The 8,018-nt window shown below is 35.6% G+C and overlaps 2 non-coding genes across 2 annotated transcripts; one reads left to right on the forward strand and one right to left on the reverse strand.

Annotated features, from left to right (window-relative positions):
- The first annotated feature begins 5,251 nt into the window (after positions 1 to 5,251).
- Positions 5,252 to 5,377, forward strand: LOC126028811 (small nucleolar RNA SNORA51). The gene has a single exon (XR_007502520.1). It is a non-coding gene; the product is annotated as a small nucleolar RNA SNORA51 (small nucleolar RNA).
- Positions 5,376 to 5,481, reverse strand: LOC126029276 (U6 spliceosomal RNA). The gene has a single exon (XR_007502904.1). It is a non-coding gene; the product is annotated as a U6 spliceosomal RNA (small nuclear RNA).
- Positions 5,482 to 8,018: the final 2,537 nt, after the last annotated feature.

Here is an 8,018-nt window from a genome sequence, read left to right on the forward strand (position 1 = left end):
AACTTGAACCATCTTGTTCTGCCTCACAAATTGAGGGGGAAATAATGGAGGGTACCAAAACCAAACAGTCATATGAACATTGAGTAGAAATAAAAAATGATCAGACTTAAACACCAAATCCAAAGCCAACAACAATGACAGCGACAACAGAATGATACCCAGTCTATAACAAGCTAGACACAGAGAGGACCACTTATACTAGCAGCCCAGGGGGCAAAGAAGGGGGTATGGAATGCATGCTGGGAACGGAGGTGGATGGAGGACAACATTGATGGTGAGAATGCCCCTGATTCAATGTCACTATATACCTAAAATATTACTGTGAAAGTAATAATGGATTTGTAATCCATTTGGTCAAAATAAAAATTATTTTTAAAAAAAATCCAGGTAAAGTATTAATTTCAGAAAATGCTAATTACAAGTCCAGTTTAGTGAATGTCTCCAATATACAAACTAATGCAAAGTGAGTTGTTGCAATTCTCTGCATTCTCTTTAAACTACCTGAAAAGTATAAACCTTTAACTCTATTTAAACTTAAGTTTATTTATTTTTATTTTTATATACATTTTATTTAAACACCTTGATTACATACATGATTGTGTTTGGATTTCAGTCATGTAAAGAACACCACCCATCACCAGTGCAACATTCCCATCACCAATGTCCCAAATCTCCCTCCTCCCCACCCAACCCCCACCTGTACTCTAGAAGAGGCTTTCTATTTCCCTCATACATTCTCATTATTAGGATAGTTCAAAATGTAGTGATTTCTCTAACTAAACTCATCACTCTTTGTGGTGAGCTTCATGAGGTGAGCTGTAATTTCCAGCCCTTCTCCCTTTTGTGTCTAAAAATTATTATTGCAAAAAATGTCTTTCATTTTTCTTAAAACCCATAGATGAATGAGACCATTCTGCATCTTTCTCTCTGACTTATTTCACTCAGCATAATAGATTCCATGTACATCCATGTATAGGAAAATTTCATGACTTCATGTCTCCTGACAGCTGCATAATATTCCATTGTGTATATGTACCACAGTTTCTTTAGCTATTCGTCTGTTGAAGGGCACCTTGGTTGTTTCCAGAGTCTTGCTATGGTAAATAGTGCTGCGATGAATATAGGTGTAATGAAGGGACTTTTGTATTGTATTTTTGTGTACCTAGGGTATATTCCTAGGAGTTACGGTATAGCTGGATCATATGGGAGCTCGATTTCCAGTTTTTAGAGGAATCTCCATATTGCTTTCCATAAAGGTTGAACTAGAATATATTAAGCTTAGAAGCTTCTGCACCTCAAAGGAAATAGCGCCCAGGATACAAGACCCACCCACTGAGTGGGAGAAACTATTCACTCAATACCCATCAGATAAGGGGCTAATCTCCAAAATATACAAGGCACTGACAGAATTTTACAAGGAAAAAAAAAAAAAACATCTAATCCCATCAAAAAAAGGGGAGAAGAAATGGACAGACACTTTGACAAAGAAGAAATACAAATGGCCAAAAGGCACATGAAAAAATGCCCCACATCACTAATCATCAGGGAGATGCAAATCAAAACAACTATGAGGTAACACCTCACACCACAGAGATTGGCACACATCACAAAGAATGAGAACAAGCAGTGTTGGGGAGGTTGTGGAGAGAAACTCTTATCCATTGCTGGTGGGAATGCCGTCTAGTTCAACCTTTATTTTTATTTTTTTTTAATATGGAACGCTTCATGAATTAAGTTTATTTTTAAATGTAGTGCTGATCATACCTGCTCGCCTGATTTGTGTATTATTTTGAATTTCAAATGACAAAAAGTAGACGAGTGTACTTTCTAATTTTAATACACATCCCAACTCTACAAGAATTTTAAAGATTTTCTTGGATGGGTGGGCTTGTCATTGTTCTCTTTCATTTGAGCTGTCAAAAATCAAACCCAAGGACTCACTAGTGCAATGCACCTGCTCTAATTCTGAAGTACATCTCTAGCCCTAAATTATTTTTTTAAACATTTACTATTATTCTTGGTGTGAGATTGAAGTATGTAGGCTATCACCAGACTACAAACCAGAAGCTTTATGACAGAGTTTGGATTTGATTCTGAAGACAAGCAACTGCTAAAGAACTCTAAAGGAGACGAAGAATGTTATTGGCTCTAAATTTTAGTATTGGTGGTGGCAGGAGTCTGCATCATGAGAACCATAATAATCTAGGCATAAATGCTCAAGATGGGACAAAGGTGGTACAGGGAGGAATCAAGTATCAGCCTCTTGATATCTAAAAACAAAAACCCTCCAAAATTTCCAAGAAAGATGTCAATTTGCCATTATTTTGCTATTTTCGATAAAAGTAAGCCATTATTAAAAGGGTGTATATGAAATTTTAGGCACAGTGACCAGATGCTGACAGATGAGCAGCCATCATCCAGGAATTTTGTCATCAGACTGCTGTCTTACTTGGGTTTAGGAAGATTTAATTCTGGAGATGACAGCTGGCACATGTGAGTGGGTCATTCATTACTCAGTCTTGCTTCCCTTCTCTCTATCATGAGCATCATCTCAGTGGCCTCATGTTGTTGTGTTGGAAAAGAAGCATAGCCACGTAGCACATAGCACATGGTGTGGCTATGTATAAATGAGCAAGCATAAATGAGGCAGCTATTCGTATAAGTGGCAATAGGAAAAAAATAGATTTCCTCCACATTGCTTGGGAGAATTACTTAAAACAGTGGAGTTCATGAATCCCTGTTGTTACTATTTCAGAGCACCCTGTCCATTCACCCTGATGAGAAGTACCTAGAACATTGGTAATAAGTGTAGACAATTGGGAGCTTCTGCTTTCTGTGACTTTCTTCTTGAGGCTCATTTACCTATTTTAAAATCACTGTTTTTCTTCTCCATCTACTTCATCATAATACACAATAAGAACTCAACAAACACAGAAGAAAAACTTTAACACCTGGAAATTAAACAGCCTACTACTGAACAACCAGTGGATAAGAAATGATATAAATAAAAGAGGAAATCAAAACATTCACGCAAACAAATGACAATGAAGACACAAATTATCAGAATTTATGGGACACAGCAGAAGTGGTATTGAGAAGAATTCAACAAACTTGGCATTTCATCATTGTGCTATTTATTAGGTCAGGCTTCTTTTTCCTCATAGGTGACCCCATGCACTTGTTCTAATCTGTTTTTCTGGACTGGAGGCCATCACCATCTAGTTAAAATACCAATGTAGAGTTCCTCCAAAGGCAATGCATATGTATTCCATAGAGCCCATTTTTCATGTCATATTATTGCAAACATACTCTCTAGATTTCATAAAAAGTCTGCCCAGCTGTTTTTTGGAATGTGTTGACATGCACTCTGAAAGAAATTTGATTTTATGAGGGAAAGTTGTGAAGATTTCCTCCGGCCTGCTGTTATCTGTTACTGAGCTGTCTGCAATGTGAGGACAGGAGCCTGTCCCACTATTCCCACCCTGGTGAGGACCTCTGACAGGCCTCACTGCAAGCTGGAAACAATCACTGTTGGAGGAACCTCTTGGACCCAGATTCTTAAATTGTGACTTGCAATATGGGGCTGCATAGATGAAGGCGGAGGTCGCAAAATATCTTTAAAATGTGTTTCAAAATACGTTGCATGTGATTTATTCTCAGTAAATGCATGGTTTTGTACCTATTTTATAACTCTTGGTGTCTAGGATGTTGTAAAATATTCTTAGGCTAAAAGGAGTCAGAGTGGGAAATTTTTTTGCTTTTATTTTTTTCCTTTGTTCCTTTTTTTTTGGGGGGGGGGTACTTCTGTCTCTAAACTCAGAAATTCCTCCAGGTAGGCTCAGGATACCACATGGTAAAAGGTGAAATAATTATATGATCTGAAGAGAAACCAGAATTAGAGGACCATATGGGTCCAGGGTTGGCCATTTGCAAGGCAAATTCCCTACCTGCTATGTTATCACTTACTTTGGCCCCTTGAAAGGGAAAATTTTAAGATGCTTTTATCTAGAAACATCATCTCTCCTCCTATAAACCCCTAAGCAGAGAGACAGTACTACTAATGCTAAATGTCTGCCTAGAGCTTAACTCTCCTTGTGAAACTTGACTGCATTAACCACCTCTATATCCCATTTATTTTTTAAAAGAAATGAAGCTATTTTCATCCCTACTCAACCATTCCAGGAATCTATCTGTAGACTTTTTTAAGGCAAGAACTATCTAATAATGAGTAATTTCACTAGTCTATATTTAGCAACAAGAAAGGTTTTTTTAGGTCATTGCAGGGAGGTTCTCAGAAATTCTGCAAGTTGGAAAGAGCCTGCTGACAAGAAAGTAAATGCTTTTATTTTTGTTCTCCTTCCAGAGAAGGATTTACCACCACAATCAGGATCTCAGGTAGCAGAGGTACCTTGTCCATATAAACAATTGGTTTATTCGAGTATTTACCGTTCAGAGCTCTGGGGAGCAGTAAACTAGCAAATATAAAACACTAAGTTCTCCATCAGTATTAGTCCATTAGTATTAGTTCTCTCCTAGTTCCCTCATTTCTTCTCCTCTGCTAGGCAGCTCCATAGCTCTGAACTTACTTGCAACTTCATACTTCCAATCTCCCAGTTTTTCTTGCCATTTCAAAAGTTCAGCTTTGAATGTTTTCTTCTGAATTAAGATCCTTAATCTTAATTAAGATTCTGAATTAAGATGGAGGGGCCTGCACTAGAGGTAAGGTGTCTGCCTTGCCAGCGCTAGCCTAGGACGGACCGCGATTCGATCCCCTGGCGTCCCATATGTTCCCCCAAGAAGCCAGGAGCAACTTCTGAGCGCATAGCCAGGAGTAACCCCTGAGCGTTACTGGGTGTGATCCAAAAACAAAAACAAAAACAAAAACAAAAACAAAAAAGAAAGATGGAAATGATCAGTTGGGAAAAGAATTGGGTGCTGAAAGGAGATAAAGTGATATTCATGATAACCCTTTGATAACACTATTGCAAACCACAATGTATAAAAGAAAAAAAAGTAAAGAGAAAGAGAGAAGAAATATGTATGCCCCAGAGGCCAGTAGGGAAGCAGGCAGGGGGGAGGGCAGGAGGGCATCTGGGGACTTTGGTGCACTGGTGAAAAAGGGTATTGGACATTGTATGGCTAAAACTTAATCATGAGCAATTTTGTAACTGTGTATTTCATGGAGATTCAATTAAAGACTTTATTTACATAAAATTAATAATAAACTGACAGATTAAAATTTTTCTGTATTAGCCTCCCAATTCTTACCACAGGCTGTATTCTTTACACTGACTATATAGAAAAAGGAGTAAATGCACCCCTTATACACCTCAATCAGGCCCTTTGCCTGGTCTGGATTGTGAATTGGGGGACAAAAAAATTTTTTTTCTGTATTTCTTTCTTTTTTTTTTTAAATATGGAAGGGGCATGCTAATCTCTGTATCGTTCCAATTTTAGTATATATGCTGCCGAAGCGAGCACTGTATTTCTTAATGCTTTGGGTTGACACCCATGATACCACATCCCAAAATTCTGGTCATGTCAGTTATGCACCCTCCAATAGAGGATTAATATGTAGGTTAAACAAGTTGATATGTAGTTACTAGATGACCAGATGAATGACTAGAACATGATACATTATACTGTATTGAGAGCTACTGATACTATTTTGAAATATTTAAGCACACAAAGTATTTTGCTTATAAAATGACAAATGTCCAAAACTCTGCCACTTATTTTATTAAATAAAAAATAAAGTTGTGTCATTTATTTTCAGATAGTTTTGGGAGTGCTCAGAAGCTATTTCTGGCTCAGTGCTTGGAGTCACAACTGTCAGGCTTAATGTCAGGCAGCCTATGTGCAAAACATATGCTCCAACCCACTGAACTCTGGCCCACTTTTCATATCTTGTTTAAAAAGAAACATTACATGTATTCAAGACTTGAATATTTCTATGTATTCTTCTCCCCACCTCCCAATTCCTTTCACTCCTTTCATCAGAGAGACTGTAATTCCAAATTGTGTGTTAATGATGTACTCATATTTAATTTTTGTTTTAAATATATATTTTCATTGTGTAATATTTTGCATAGCTACTTTCCAATTGCCTTGTTTGGACAACATTCCATTTTTGATATGTATCCATTTTGAAATAAGTGATTATAATTTCTTTTCATGATTGTGTTATGTTTCATTACTTGAATATTTTTTTTACTTATCTCAATATTTGAGATAGAAGAAATATCAGCAATTATTGTGTAGATGAGAAAATGAAGCTAAAGAATGGAAGTGATTTAGTCAATTTTAGTTTATGTCACACAGAAGACAGTGAAGGTAAGAGTTGAAAAGAGATTCCCATAGATTGCAGTCACCAAATACTTTGTCTCACTAATACAGCTTGACTAAATGATGAACTAACTGGTAACTTATTCTTGGCTAATCACAACCACCAGCTTCCTTGGTACTCAAAGATTGGCTCACATAAGATCAGATGACTCAGACTAAGTCAATCAGAACCCTGTGACTTTGCAGAGCTAAAAAGAAAATAAATAAATACAGGTCAATGGTTTCCAGAAAATATTTTTTCTGGCATGGGGGGATAGTCAGCTTCCAGTAGGGAAAATGAAGCCAATGCACAGAAAGAAGCAACAGGTGACAAAGAAGTAAGACAAAAAATGGAATAATGTATTTGAGCATCTGTACATAACATTCTTAAATTCTCTTTTGTAATTTGATAAATATTTATGATTGCCAATTACTATTAAAATGTGATATTACTGTGTATTTTAATATCTAGAGAAGAGAGTAAAATTCAATAGAGAATTGAACATAATATTAAGAAAATATCTGAGGTGGCAGGTTAATACATCAAAGAACTGAATGCAAGTTTTTAATGTAGGAAGCCCCAGTTCATGGTCCCTAAGCACTGCAGGGAGTGACCCCCAAACACAGAACCAGAAGAAGCCCCCAAGTATTGATAAGTACAATTCAATCCACATCTCAAAAATTGATTAGCCTAAAAGCAATCAGGAAATCACAAATCAAGGGGGAAAATAATGAATAAATAGGGGGAAAAAAGATATAGGGCTGGAGAGATAGCACAGCGGTAGAGCATTTGCCTTGCATGCAGCCAACCCAGGAGGGACCCAGTTCAATTTCCAACATCGCATATGGTCCCTCAGCCTTCTAGGGGTGATTTCTGAATGCAAAACTAGAAGTAATCCCTGAGCACTGCTGGGTGTGGCCCCAAAACCAATAAATAAATAAAGTTTTAAAAAAGAAGATATAAACTTAATTATATTAATAACTATATTAAAAATAAATAGGCCAGGCCTTCAATTAAGAGTCAAAAAATTTTACATTAAATATCAAAACATTACCAAACAAGACACATACTTTAAAATAAAATTAGGTTGTCATGAAAAACATAAAAATATATTAAATAAACTAAGTATACAAATCTACTCTGATCACAAAGCTTAAACTTACTAAGAAATAACAACAAAGATAAATACAAAACTTTTTTAATGATAAGAGGTTTCCTCAAATAGACATAATAATTACAAATGCATATTTTAAAAAAAGAATAAAACTGATAAACTAAATTAAAATTTTTCAATTACAGTTGAGCATCTTAACCTATTCCTTTTAGTAATTAGTAGAATAAGTAGACAACAATTGAAAAAAATAAAATATATAGAACATTCAAACACTATCCATCACCTTGACCTACATGATATTTATAGACCATGTAAAATCACTGCAGAATATAAATTATTTTCAAGTTCCCAATGATTTCCTATATTTTAACTATAAAACATGAATACATTTTAAAACATTTAAATAAAAGTGCTTTCTCTAACTATAACATAGTTAATTTAGAATTTAACATTAATAATATATCTTGATATATAATACCCCCAAATTTTTAGAACTTAATAGTACATTTTAAAAATGTTATCTTTTTAAGCACCATAATTTATAATATTGTTAAGAAAAGAGTTTCAGTTAATGATTCA

This window comes from Suncus etruscus, chromosome 14 (assembly GCF_024139225.1).
Source record: "Suncus etruscus isolate mSunEtr1 chromosome 14, mSunEtr1.pri.cur, whole genome shotgun sequence".
Lineage (NCBI taxonomy): Eukaryota > Metazoa > Chordata > Mammalia > Eulipotyphla > Soricidae > Suncus > Suncus etruscus.